Source organism: Sus scrofa, chromosome 3 (genome assembly GCF_000003025.6).
Source record: "Sus scrofa isolate TJ Tabasco breed Duroc chromosome 3, Sscrofa11.1, whole genome shotgun sequence".
NCBI classification, from domain to species: domain Eukaryota; kingdom Metazoa; phylum Chordata; class Mammalia; order Artiodactyla; family Suidae; genus Sus; species Sus scrofa.
In genome coordinates, this window is record NC_010445.4 from 5,610,645 (window position 1) to 5,623,928 (window position 13,284).

General features: G+C 52.1%; 1 long non-coding RNA gene across 1 annotated transcript; it reads left to right on the plus strand.

Moving 5' to 3' along the window:
• Positions 100-10,000, plus strand: LOC106509632. Its single transcript, XR_002342229.1, has 3 exons — positions 100-190; positions 2,238-4,575; positions 8,576-10,000. It is a non-coding gene; the product is annotated as an uncharacterized LOC106509632 (long non-coding RNA).

A 13,284-nucleotide genomic window follows, 5' to 3' on the forward strand; every position in this document is an offset into this window, starting at 1 on the left:
AAACCACCTGGGTATTTTTAGAAAGAATTTGCTGGTTACTCCGGTGATTAGAGAGTGGAGAGGCCAAAGGGTAAAATGAAACAACTCAGAGATTAGCAAGGCAGGGAGCTGCAACCACCCCTGGGAGGGGCGAGACCAAGGGAGGAAGTGGTTTTACTGGAGCCCGGGATCTGGAGCCGTTTGGTGGAAGGTGAGTCACGGCCAGGGCCACGGACCCACGGACTCTGGGGAGCCGGGACCCCGGGGTGGGGGGGGGAGCAGGAGCCGCGCAGGGGCCTCGGCCCTGAGACGGGGGTGGGGGAGGGCAGACCCTGACTCTTCCATCCTGCTTCCTGGTTTTAACACTTTTGAAAAAAAAAATGCATGTACCATAAAATGAACCCTCAGAACCATTTTGGAGGACAGTTGAGTGGCGTTAAGTACCTTCACACGGTCGTGCAACCGTCACCACCACCCGTCTCCTGCCTGTTTCCTTCCGGTGCCACGGAAACCACCCTTTACTAAACAGCCGCTCCTGGTCTGCTTCCTCCAGCCCTCCAGAACCGGCATGTACTTTTGATACCTTATAAAAAGTGTGATCATGCAGGGTTTGTCTTTTGCGTGACTGGCTTATGTCACCTAGCACAGTGTCCTTAAGCTTAGTCCATGGCGTAGCATGTGTTAGAATTTCCCTCCTTTTTAAGGGTGAAAATATTCTGTTGTGTGGATGCACCGCATTTTGTTTATCCATTCATCTGGGTTTTTTTTTGTTTGTTTGTTTGTTTTTGTCTTTTTAGGGCCGCCCCTGCAGCACATGGAAGTTCCCAGGCTAGGGGTCAAATCGAAGCTGTAGCTGCTGGCCGACGACATAGCCACAGCAACTCGGGTTCTGAACCAGGTCTGCGACCTACACCACAGCTCACAGCAATGCCAGATCCTTAACCCACGGAGCGAGACCAGGGATCGAACCTGCGTCCTCATGGATACTGGTCGGATTTGTTTCCGCTGAGCCATAATGGGAACTCCTCCAGTCATCGGTTGATGGACACTTGGGTTGCTTCCAAACACTTTAGCTGTTGTGAATACGACTACTGTGAACCTAGGTATACAAATAGCTCTTTGAGATCCTGCTTTCAATACTTTTAAATATACATCCAGAGTTGGGGTTGCTGGATCCTACTGTAATTCTATTTTTAATTTTTTGAGCAACGGCCATAAGGTTTTCCACAGCAGCTGCACCATTTTCCATTCCCACCAATGGTGCACACAGGTTCCAATTTCTCTGCATCTTTGCCAACAACTTGTTACTTTGTTTGGTTTCTTTCTTCCTTCCTTCCTTTCTTTTTTAATAGTAGCCATCCTCATGGGTGTGAGATGGTATCTCATTATGACTTTTCTTTGTATTTTCCTAATGATTAGTGACTTTGAGCATCTTTTCATGTGCCACCCCCCAGTCTTGCACTAGTGCCTCCCATTAACCAAGCTTACCCAGAAGCCAGAGGGCAAGGGAGCCTGGGAAATGTAGTTTTCTGCATTACAGAGTGAAGCAGGGGAGGCCAGGACTGGGTGATGGCTGTGGGGCGTGTGTGAGGGGGTGGGTGGGTAGAGTAGGTATCACTGTAAAGCCAGCAAATATCCCAGGGAGCGGAAACTCACAGAGGAGTTAGTGACATAAGGGACTTCAGAGTCTCCAGTGCTCATCAGTGTCCCAAGAATGACATCAGTACTGAGCGAGTGGAAGGGATCTGCCAAGATCTTAGAGCAGGTGGCAGAGCTGGATTTGAACTTGACTCCTAGACCAGTGCTCTTCCCACCCCGTGACTCCTGTTGTCTACACGATGCCTGGAAGGCTGAGGTTCACTGGTTATGAATGTGCCTTGCATTATCACACCTCTTGTCTTTGCCTCTGCTATTCCTGATGTACGGAATGCTTTTCCCTCCTCCCCCACCTGGCAAACTTGTACTCTTGGCAGCTCAGCTCAGATGCCCATTCCTCTGACCTGACTGCTGGGGAGAACAAGCCTGAAACCACAGACTATTGGCTCAGTATGTCTAAACAGCACAGAACGATGACGGGGGCCTTGTCTTCACTCCATGCTGGATGCCTGGTGTTTTTTCCTTCCCATCGTGCTGTCGCCAGACTTCCAGTGACCCTGTTTCCTTGAGGAAACATGCCCAGTTTCTTCCAGGGGTCTCCCCCCACCTTTTCTTGTGGATTGGGTCATGCTGACACCCCTCATCCCACCCTTATTATGCAGTCCATCTTCCTGGTCACAGTAATTGGCCCTGAAAGTTTCGCTGAGCCCTTGGACAAAAGGGACCATCTTCTTCTGAGCTGGCAAGGCCATGAAGGCACCACCCGGACCAGGCCTGCCTGAGAATGAAGCCAACAAGGGAGAAAGCTCAATCATGGGCAGCAACAGTGAGTTTTGACAACATTGTTTCCATGCCTGGATACAGCTATGCCTGAAGCCACCTTTCACCTATTATGGGTGCTAATAAGTTCCCTCTTTTTGCAAGACCAAGTTGTGTTAGGATTTCAGTCCACTTACTGGTGGAAGCCATGATAAATGTCTGTGCCGTAGGCCCAAGTCCTGACCTCACATGCTTTCTTGATTCGAGGTTCCTTGATGGGCAGCTCTGTAGGTCTGGTCCCCAGGACAAGAGGTCCCTCTGAATATCCTGTAGTATGTGGTTTGCACAGAGAAAAGCAGATCAGAAATTGGTGGGTAGAGTTCCCTGGTGGCCTAGTGTTAAGGATCAGCATTGTCACTGCTGTGGCTGGGGTTCGATCCCTGGCCCTAGACCTTCCGCACGCCCTGGGGAAGGCCAAGACAGAGAGAAAGAGAGAGGGAACTTGGTGGGATACCACCTGGGGGGTTCACGTCAGGAGGGCGCACTTTTCCTGATTCCAGGCTTGGTGACTTGCCCAAGGCCCCCAGGTGGTGGGCAGGAGAGCTGGGTCCCTTGGCTGCTTTGCCTGAATCTGGGCCTCTGGTGAAGGCTGTGGGGGCAGGGCCTCCTTGTTAGGCCAGGATGACAGACCTATTCCCATTTCTGAAGCAACCGCAGAGCTGAAAGAGCTCTGCCTGGGTGGGAGAGCGGAGCCCTGAGGCTCAGAGGCCTCTGTGGCCCTGCCTCTGCTGAGACAGGTCTGTCCCTCCCTGGTCGCCTAGGAGGGCCGTGGCAGGGCACGTGGTGATCTGTGTTTCAAGGACAAAGCCAGAACGAAGCCTGGCAGCCCAGCGCCTCATCATCTCAGCACCACTCCAGCCCTCCGCGGGCACTTTACACTTTTAAAGCCTATTTTAGCAGTAGCAGCTCATCTGATTCTCTTTAATGCACTTGCAGGCAGCACAGATATGCATCAGGGAAAGAACCCCCTGAACCAAGTGCTTCTGTGGGCCTGGTGATCCCTCCCTCGGCGCCCGCTGCCAGGCCACAAGCCTCTGATGAATCAGCCTGAGCTCTTGATGGCTGCACACGGAGGGGGCCCCTCTTGCAAAGGGAGGGGGAGCGTGTACATTGCAGGTGACCGAGAGTCAGGGCCCAGCTGCGGGGAGGCGGCAGACCCTGGGCGGGGGCCCTGGATGGCGGATCGCGTCCAGAGCCCTGCCACCAGGTCACGTGAGGACGGGCCCTGGCTACCGCCCCTCTCGCGCTGCCCTCTATACGGGGCAGACTTTATCCTGCACGGAGGACTGGGCACCCGCCCGGTCCCAGATGGACTGGCTCGCAGGGAGGTGGGGTGGGGAGGAACCGACAGAGGAGAGGGCGGCGCGGGGCGGGGGCGGGCTCCCCACAGGGGAGGAGGCGCAGCCAGACTAATGAGGGCTGCGGAGCCACGCGGCGACTCCCGGATCAAACACGATCGCGCCGAGCTTGTTAAAACGCGTAAATAAAGCCCTGTGAGCGCCTGTCCGGAAAAACGTGTCAGTCAGACAGACGGATGACTGAGGGAAGACGTCTGAGGCTTCCGCCGTTTGCACAAAATACATGTTTTTGATGGGGGGGGGGGGAGGCACCCAAATCCCTGATCTCACTGTTAAAGCCAGAGTCAGAGTTTTTCTTCAAAGCTGAAAAATGTCCCTGGAAAGGAGCATGAAGTCGCGGGTAATGGAGAGACGTCAGTGAAGCGAAGGGGGCGCCCGGTCCTGCCAGCCAAGCGGGTATCCCCAGCCCGTGCCCTGCTCGGGCAGGGCCGAGGGGGATGGGGGTTCTGAAGCGCTCAGCTCAGATCCGATGTCCACTACGCCCAGGGTCTTTCTCGGCCGCCTTGTGTCAGCCCACTTCCGGGGGGGTGGGGCGTCCCCGTGAGTCTGGAAGGGGCGGAGCTGCTTGTCTGGGGGGGGGGGCCTCCATCCCCACCCACCACCCCAGCACCCACAGATGAGGACCCAAGGGGAAACCAGCAGGGGCGGCTCCAGGGTTTGGAGGCTTGGAGCTCAGACCGTCGGAGATTCTCTTTGAGGAAAGGCCTACATCAATCCCACATATACTCAGGTATGAAGGCAGAAGCCTCGCGTGAGAAAGGAAGTCACCACGAAGTCGCCGAGCCCTGGGAATCCAGACCTCTTTCTTCTGCAGTGTCTTGAGGTAGGTTATCAGCCCTGTGGGCTGATTCCGAGCTGGCTTCTCTCCTCACCTAGAAACAGTGACGCCAGCATCTTTTTAAAAATGGAATTTAATTGTGTTTATGGTAGTGCCGCATCGGTTCATTCCACATCCCTAGTGTATCCCTCGGCCCTCCCCCTTTGGTAGCCATAACTTTATTTTATACGACTGAGTCTGTGTCTGTCTTATAAAGACGTTCATTTGTATCAATTATTTTAGATTCCCCATATAAGTGATATCATATGATATTTGTCGTTGCCTTAGCTTGATGCTCTCTCGTTCCATCCATGTTGCTGCAAATGGCGTTGTTTCATTCTTCTTTGCGGCTAAGGAGTTTTCCATTATATATACATACCACATCTTCTTTATCCATTCAGCTAGTGATGGACATTTAGGTGGCTTCCATGTCTTTTTTTTTTTTTTTTTTTTTTTTTGTCTTTTTCTAGGGCCGCACCCGTGGCCCATGGAAGTTCCCAGGCCAGGGGTCTAATTGGAGCTGTAGCCACCGACCTACACCAGAGCCACAGCAAAAAGCCAGATCCTTAACGCACTGAGTGAGGCCAGGGATCGAACCCGCAACCTCATGGTTCCTAGTCAGATTCGTTAACCACTGAGCCGCGATGGGAACTCCTAGGTGGCTTGCATGTCTTGACTACCATAAATAGTGCTGCTTTGAACATTGGGGTGCATGTACCTTCTCAAATGAGAGCTTTGCCTTTTCTGGATGTATGCCCAGCAGCGAGATTGCTGGGTCATGTAGTAACTATTTTTTAGTATTTTCGGGAACTTCCGTTCTCTTCTCCATAGCGGCTGCACCAGCAGTGTAGGAGTCCGTTTTCTCCACATCCTCTCCAGCATGTGTTATTTGTAGACTTTTTGCTGATGGCCATTCTGACCAGTGTGAGTTGGTACCTCATGGTTTCGATTTGCGTTTCTCTAATAATCAGCAATGCAGAGGCTCTCAGCATCTTTGAGTTGTCACAGGGGCCCAAGCAAAGGAGGGGTCCTAACGCTGGGGCTTTGTTGGCTTTACCGAAAATCTGCCCCTGGAAGTGAGGCTGCCTGGAAAAGTCACATCTCTGCCCTGGCTGGGATTTGCCTGAGATGGGACCCACAGGCTGTGAATAAATGAGAGGCAGGAGGCTTTGGAAAGACCCAGAACTCCTGTGCTCTCGGATTAGGAGTAGTTGCCCAGAGGCAGCCAGGTTTAGGTTTGTAATTTCAGTCAGTGGAAACCTGGCCAATTGAATCATACCGTTTGCAGCAAGAAGGGGCTGGTAAGCCAGGGCCTGGAACAGCTGTGGGCAGAGCTGTCCAGCTGGGGCCAGGCAGGAGGCATCTTGGCCCAGGCATCAGGCTGTCCACCAAGGCTGGTCCCCGGCATGGGAGAGGGAGCAGGGAGTGTGGAAGAGGTTCTGTCCCCCCGGAGTGGCCGGCTGAGGGTTGTCTGGCTGTCCTTGGAGGTGGGCCTGAGGGAGAGAGGACACTGGCCTGTCCACCTGCACACCCCGATAGCTGTGTTTCTCAGGGCATGTCACAAAATTGGCATTGTGGTTTTTAATCTATCTCTTCATTTGAACTTGGTTCATGCCAGTTCACCCCCAGGAGAGATGGACCCAGTTCACTGTCCCCACAGAATCACATCTCGTGCCCAGCCAGCTCCATAAATATCAGTGGGAGGAATGGAGATTAGGTTTGGGGCCTGGTGGAGAAGGCTGGAGCCAGGAGGAAAATGGTCAGTTGTGAGGGCCAGCCTGGGGGAGCAGTTGGGACACTGGGTTCTCTTTGATTTGCCACAATGAGCCATGAGTTTGGAGTGAAAACTGCCACAGAAACACGGGTGTCCCTTTGCTATGGGCCGAACTGTGTACCCTCCCCTCCATTCACATGTTGGGAGCCTAGCCCCCTAGCACCCCAGAAATGAGCCTGTTTGGAGACAGGGTCTTTAAAGAGGAAATGACACTAAAATGAGGTGGACAGCCAGCTGGAACTGCTGCCTGCAGGGTCACCGACTGAAGGTTGTGTGACAGCCCCACAGAAGGCTCGTCCCCCGCACCCCGGGCTGACCTGCCTGCCTGCCTTCCAGAGCCGTCTGTGCTTCCGCTGGCACCATGCTCACTCAGGAAGGCCCTGGGCTTCTCTGTCCCATCTGTCCCTCTGTGACTTTCCTCACCGCCCCCTCCCCCGGGAGACAGCCACAGAGGCGTGTGTGAACACAAAGGCTTCCGAATTCTCTCCCGATTTTTGTGAAATCTACCAGCTTTGTGGAAGAAGCCCCTGGGGCCACAGCTGGTGAAACTCCATTTACACTTTGAGTCGCAATCATGCAGCGTGTCGGGGCTGTTTTTTTCCCATGACTGGAGCACCAGCCCAATCCACGAGTCCATCTCCAGGCAGGCTTCAAATAGAGCGAATTCTCCTCTGGCTGTGACCGCCACTCTGCTACTTCTGAAAAGATTCTAGCCTCTGCACAGAAGTCTCTGTTGTAGCAGACTGCATGTTTTTGGAAAACTGGTGAAACAGGATACACCCAGTCGGGGAGAAAGAGCAGGGAGTGGGCCCAGATGAGGAGAAGGTCATTTCTTAGCCCATTTAATGTGGGCTCAGGACATGTAAATTTCAATTGAAAAAAATATTAGATGAGGTCACATGGGTGGGTTATAATCCAATTGGCCTCGTGTCCTTCAAGGAGGCGACAGGCACACAGACACGCAGAGGGACGACCACGTGAGGGCCCAGGGAGAAGACGGTCTACCGGCCGAGGACGGAGACCTCAGGAGAAGCCTGCCAACACCTTGATCTTGGACTTCCAGCCTCCGGAACTGGGATAAACTAACACCTGTTATTTAAGCCGCCCAGTCTGTGGACTTTGTTAGGGCAACGTGAGCCAAGTGAGACACCCTGCAGCCCCCCGCTGGCTGCTGTGGCGTCCTGGGGATGCAACGCTTAAATTCCCCCAGAGCTGCACTCTGCTCTCCAGCCCCCGCCCTTGAACTCCGCCTCTGGCCCCCTCTGCAGCCAGGATGGGTTTTCTAAAAAGCCCAAACTGACTGGCTTCCCTCCCCACTTGAACGAGGCCTCCATGCCTCCCCACTGATCAAAGGTAACCCCCAAACTCCTGAGCAGGGCACTCTGAGCCCCCCTCTCAAGCCTCATCTGCCCCCTTCCCCCTCCCCACTTCTCTGCAAATCGTCTGCCGTCCTGCCCCATCATCCCCACGCATGTCCAGGCCTCTGTGACTTCGTCTGTGGATCAGTTTGCTAGAGCTGCTGTAACCAAGTACCGCAGATGGGGCGGCTTAAACAACATACATTCATGGTCCCCCAGCTCTGGAGGCCGGCAGTCCAAGATCGAGGTGTGGGCAGGGTGGGTGCCTGCTGAGGGCAGTGAGAAAGAATCTGTTCAGGGCTTCTCTCTTTGGCTTGAAGCTGGCCATGTCCCTTCAAATGGCATTCTCCTGGCATTCATATTTGATTAGGGCCCACACCAATGACCTCATCTTAACCAATTACCTCGGCAAGGACCCTAGGTCCACCCACAGTCACATTCTGTGCTGGGGGTTAGAACTGCAGCATGTGAAATTTGAGAGGACACCATTCAACCCATAGCACTTGGAGATGCAGTGTTCCCTCCATCTGGCCTGTTTTCCCCCTCGTTTCTGTTTCTGGGTAACTCCATCGGCCAGGAAGATGTAGCTGGACGTCTTAGGCAGTCCCATCCTCTTACTTCCGGCCCTTGTGCCCAGGTCCCGCCCCCGGGGGCCCTGCCTTGACCACGCCTCCCTCCGCCCGCTCCACTTGGCGGTGCCAGGCAACTGCAGTGCGTGGTAGTCGGTGCGTCTCACGCCCCATCCCTCGCCCCCACCCCGCAACCAAGTACCTCTGGTTCCTTTCTGCCTTGTCTTTTAATTCTGGTCGTCATCTTCCTTCTCTCTCCGCTCTTGTTTGGTTCTAGAATTAATGAGAGCGAAATTACTTTTCAGAACTTTTGCGGCATTGGGGGTATCCCTTCAGGAAGCAGGAGATGCCTGGGGGAAGTCTGGCGCTCCCTCAGTCGGTAAGCGATTTCTTCAGAATTCAGGGGCTGAGCGGTCCCCGGAGGAGCGCTGCTGCGGATACAGTCTGCAAACAAGGACTGTTGCTGTGCGCGCCGCCGGCCTGGGGCGCGTGCGGGGAGAACGGGAGGGTCCCCACGCGAAGGAGGAATGATGCTGACAGCAGCGGCTCACCTCTGGGTAATTTACAAACCGTGTTCACGCCACGTCTGATTTGATCCTGATTAAAAAACCAAAGGCAAAAAATTCATGCTGGCTTTGTTCCTATACTTGCTGTGAAGACTGAGAAGCTGAGGGCTGCCTCTTTGGAAGGAGGAGCTGTGACACGGAGGCGAGTTAGGCGACCGTGAACTTGGACAGGGCGTTGGGGTCCCCGGACTGGAACCACAGGACACGGAGGGAAGGGTGGTTGAGACCAGCGCAGCTGCCTCTGGGCTTCACGTGGAGGCCAAGCTCAGGACCTTGGCTGTGCCTAGGAGCGGCTGCGGGCCTGCCTGGGGGCCACCAGACCCCCGCGTGGCCAGAGGATCTTCCCAGCCCCTGGGCTGAACTGCCCCAAAAAGGGCGTGCATCGTTCTCCCGGTTTCCTTTATTTGAAGAGGCCTGTTTAATAACCCCATCAAAGCTGTCAGCTGACCAGACCCAGACAGCAGCCTCTCAAGAAAACAGTAAACTAGATGAAAGATGACTTTCTCATATCCGGTTGACATGCTTTATGTGTGATCACTCTTGTGACAACAGAAGGTATATAAAAAGGCTCAGTTATAGTTTCTCGGCAAGAATAAAATAACTTAGGGGGACTGGTCCGCCCAGGAGCCTGCAGATGAATGTCTGGCTATAAAAGGGGACTTGCCTCATATTTCATGAAGTTGCAGCTCAGCTGCTTGGCAGGTGAGGCAGGAAAAGTGGGATAAGAACGTCTTATGATGCGTCCAGAAGTGTCCAGTCCACGGTGTGATCAACGTTCGGACTTGAATGACGGGAACGAGCATTACAATTTTCTCCCTTTAAATGTCCTTTGGGGGAGGTAGCAGTTTTAGGACTGAGGGTAAAATCTGATCATTACCAGCTACCCCTGAAATGGGAGGAAATCCTTGTTCAGATGATAGCGTGTCGTGCTACCTGCAGGTGAGGGTTGGTTATCTCTGTGTTACAAATAGGGAAACGGAGGCTCTGATAGGCACCAGGGATTGTCTGAGGCCTCGGAATAAACAAGAAACACAACTGGGAATCAACCTAAGATCTGGCTAACTTCCAAGCCTGTGCTCTGTGGTAACATCATAATTTAATTGTTTAAAACTGACTTGCTCTGGGAGTTCCCGTTGTGGCGCAGCAGAAACGAATCCGACTAGGAGCCATGAGGTTGCGGGTTTGATCCCTGGCCTCGCTCAGTGGGTTGAGGATCCGGCATTGCTGTGAGCTGTGGTGTAGGCCGCAGATGCGGCTTGGATCTGGTGGTGGTGTGGCTGTGGTGTAGGCCCGTGGCTACAGCTTCAATTTGACCCCTAGCCTGGGAACCTCCATATGCCACGGGTGCGGCCCTAAAAAGACAAAAAGACAAAAAACGAACCAAACAAAACACCTGACTGTTCTCTTCAGATTTAAAAATATGTACTAGGAAAGCTCCTTTAAGAAGATACGGAAACAAAAGCTTCTGTTACAAAAATAAAATCCAAAAAAAAAAAAGAAAGAAGCCACTCATTAGAACATAATAGGATACTCATTAAAATTATTGGCTCAACATTAGTTTTCTCTGTACTTCCTAATTTTAAATATTTTTAAATATGTGACAAGACTGATCTGAAATTATTCATTTAATTTATTATGGTAACATCTCAGTGTTTAATGTATTTTCAACACCTTTGTAAAGTGATGTCTCACTTTGGTGCCTGTTTTTTTTTTTTTTCTTTCTTTCTTCCTTTCTTTGTCTTTTCTATCCAAAATTAGATGTTGGGTTAAAAGACATGGAAATTCAGGGCCAGCGTGGAGATGGGGCTCTCCTTCTAGGAATGTTTTATTTCAGTTCTTTGAGTGAAAAATAAAAATTTTCGATTTTATTCGGGTATAACTGAAGTCTGCAAAACTGTCTTTTTGTCTTTTTTTTTTTGTTGTTGTTGTTGTTGCTATTTCTTGGGCCGCTCCCGCGGCATATGGAGGTTCCCAGACTAGGGGTTGAATCGGAGTTGTAGCCACCGGCCTACGCCAGAGCCACAGCAACGCGGGATCCGAGCCGCGTCTGCAACCTACACCACAGCTCACGGCAACGCCGGATCGTTAACCCACTGAGCAAGGGCAGGGACCGAACCCGCAACCTCATGGTTCCTAGTCGGATTCGTTAACCACTGCGCCACGACGGGAACTCCCTGAAGTCTGCAAAACTGTACATGAAGTATACAGTTGGATCTGTTTTGACATATATATATAAAATCACGAGACTCAAGATAAACATTTCCTCATACGTTGTAATTAATCCTTCCCATTCTTTCCAAGCAGCGTTTGATCAGTCTTTTGATTACACTTTTTTAGAATTTTATGAAAATGAAGTCATATGGTATGAATTTTGTGTCACTCAGTTTAGTGATTTGAGCGTTATTCACATTGTTAGGTATCAACAGTTCATTCCTTTTTACTGCTGAGTAGTATTCCATTGTATGGATATACCACACTTTCTTTATCCTTTTATCCACTGATGGGAATTTTGATTGTTTCCAGCTTTTGACTGTTTTGGGTTTTTTTTGGGGGGGGGTGGATTTGCTGAACCCTTGGCATGTGGAAGTTCCTGGGCCATGGATTCAACCCAAGCCACAGTAGTGACTAAAGCCACAGCAGTGACAATGCCAGATCCTTAACCACCAGTCCACCTGAAACCTTTGCTTTTTGTCTTTTCAGGGCCACGCCCATGGCATATAGAGGTTCCCAGGCTAGGGGTCAAATCAGAGCTGTAGCTGCTGGCCTACACCACAGCCATAGCAACACCAGATCCAAGCTGTGTCTGCAGCCTACACCACAGCTCATGGCAACACCAGATCCTTAACCCCCTGAGTGAGGCCAGGGATCCAACCTACGTCCTCATGGGTGCTATCACATTCATTTCTGCTGAGCCACAGTGGGAACTCCTGCTTTTGGCTATTTTGAATCAAGTGGTTAAGAACACATGTATGAGTCAAGTCATGTGTGAACACAAGATTTCATTTCTCTTGGGTCCACATAGAAGGGTGAACAGACTGGGTTACGTGGCAGGTATATACCCAACTTCCTTAAGGAACTGGCAGATTGTTCGCCAAGGTGGGTGTACTTTGAACATTCCCACCGGCCACGAGTGAGCATTCGCATTGATGCACGTCCCTGTCAATTCCGTCATTGGTTTTAATGCATCGTTTGGGCCTGTGCCAGGGCACAAATTATTGGCTCATTTAATGACTGTCTATCTCTAAGCCCCAGCAGCGCTGCCTTCTAAATACCTCTCCTCGCACACTGCTGCTGCCTTATCAGCGCTCCTCTCTTAGCTGGTCTTCCAGGTCTACCTCCTCCCCTTCCACCCAGGCTCCATGTACCAACCAGGCGGGTCTCATCCAGACACAGGGCTGATGGATGGTGCCTTTGCCTTGCTTAAGACCACGGCGCAGTTTCCCAGGAGGGAGAATACATTTCTCCCAGAAAAGAACTGTAATCCTGCAAGATGTGCCCCGCTGGCCCCGTCCTATGCCCCAATTCCCCGAATCCAGTCTTTCTTCTGTTCTTTTAGGGGTTCGGCCAGAAAGTATGCTTTGTTTGGTTTCTAGCTGTACCCACATGGTTTTATTACTTTAAAAGATTTGAAATAATATGTCAACATTAAAAACATAAAAATCCGTAAGAGCATTAATGGGTGGGCATTCCCCAGGGGACTGGAGAATGGTGGCTGTCTCTTTAAGACCAGGTGGGCACCTGCCCAATCTCAGCACGTGCCCGTCCCTTTTCTTGCACCTGCTCATCTCTGAGCTAAATTCACACCTGTTCCTCTTTCAGATCTGACCTGAAAAGGGGAAGCCTTTGACTCCCCCATCCTGTCGCCTCCAGCACAGGGACCCCACACAGGCAGGGCTGGTCTCGGCGTGCGTGTCATGGGGCCACGGCCCCTTCTCCTTGAGGTCTTTGACTTTGTGAAATTGGTCCCCGACTGCTCGAGCCTCCTGGGATGTGAACACAAGGCCATTTCCGTCTCTTGGGAGGCAGGGTAGCGACTGAGGCAGTAACAGCAGCCCTGCAAACGGGAGAGTTAATATCAGCTTTTGATGTACGAAATAGGATTTTCAAGGCTGCAGCAAGATATAGATTAGGTCAGGAGAGGTAAGAATTCTGGAAATTACTTCGGCTTTCCCTTTAGTAGATCTAGAAGCAGCCCTGGTGGCCTGAATCAGGGAACTCTGCCCCTTCAAGCTCAGCGGCTTGCGTGGGAAGAGGGCTGGGTACAGAGAAGCTGAGCTGTCATAATGCGCTCCCTGAGCTGGAGGTGCACGGGGGGTGGGGGGGGGGCGTTAAATAAGGGCTCTGCTTCACTTTCTTTTCAGGGCTCTGAGTGGGGTGGTGATAAGTACCCCCCCCCCGCCCCCAGGCTGCCCTGCCCCACCTGGTACCCTGAGTCCCCCTCCTCCGAG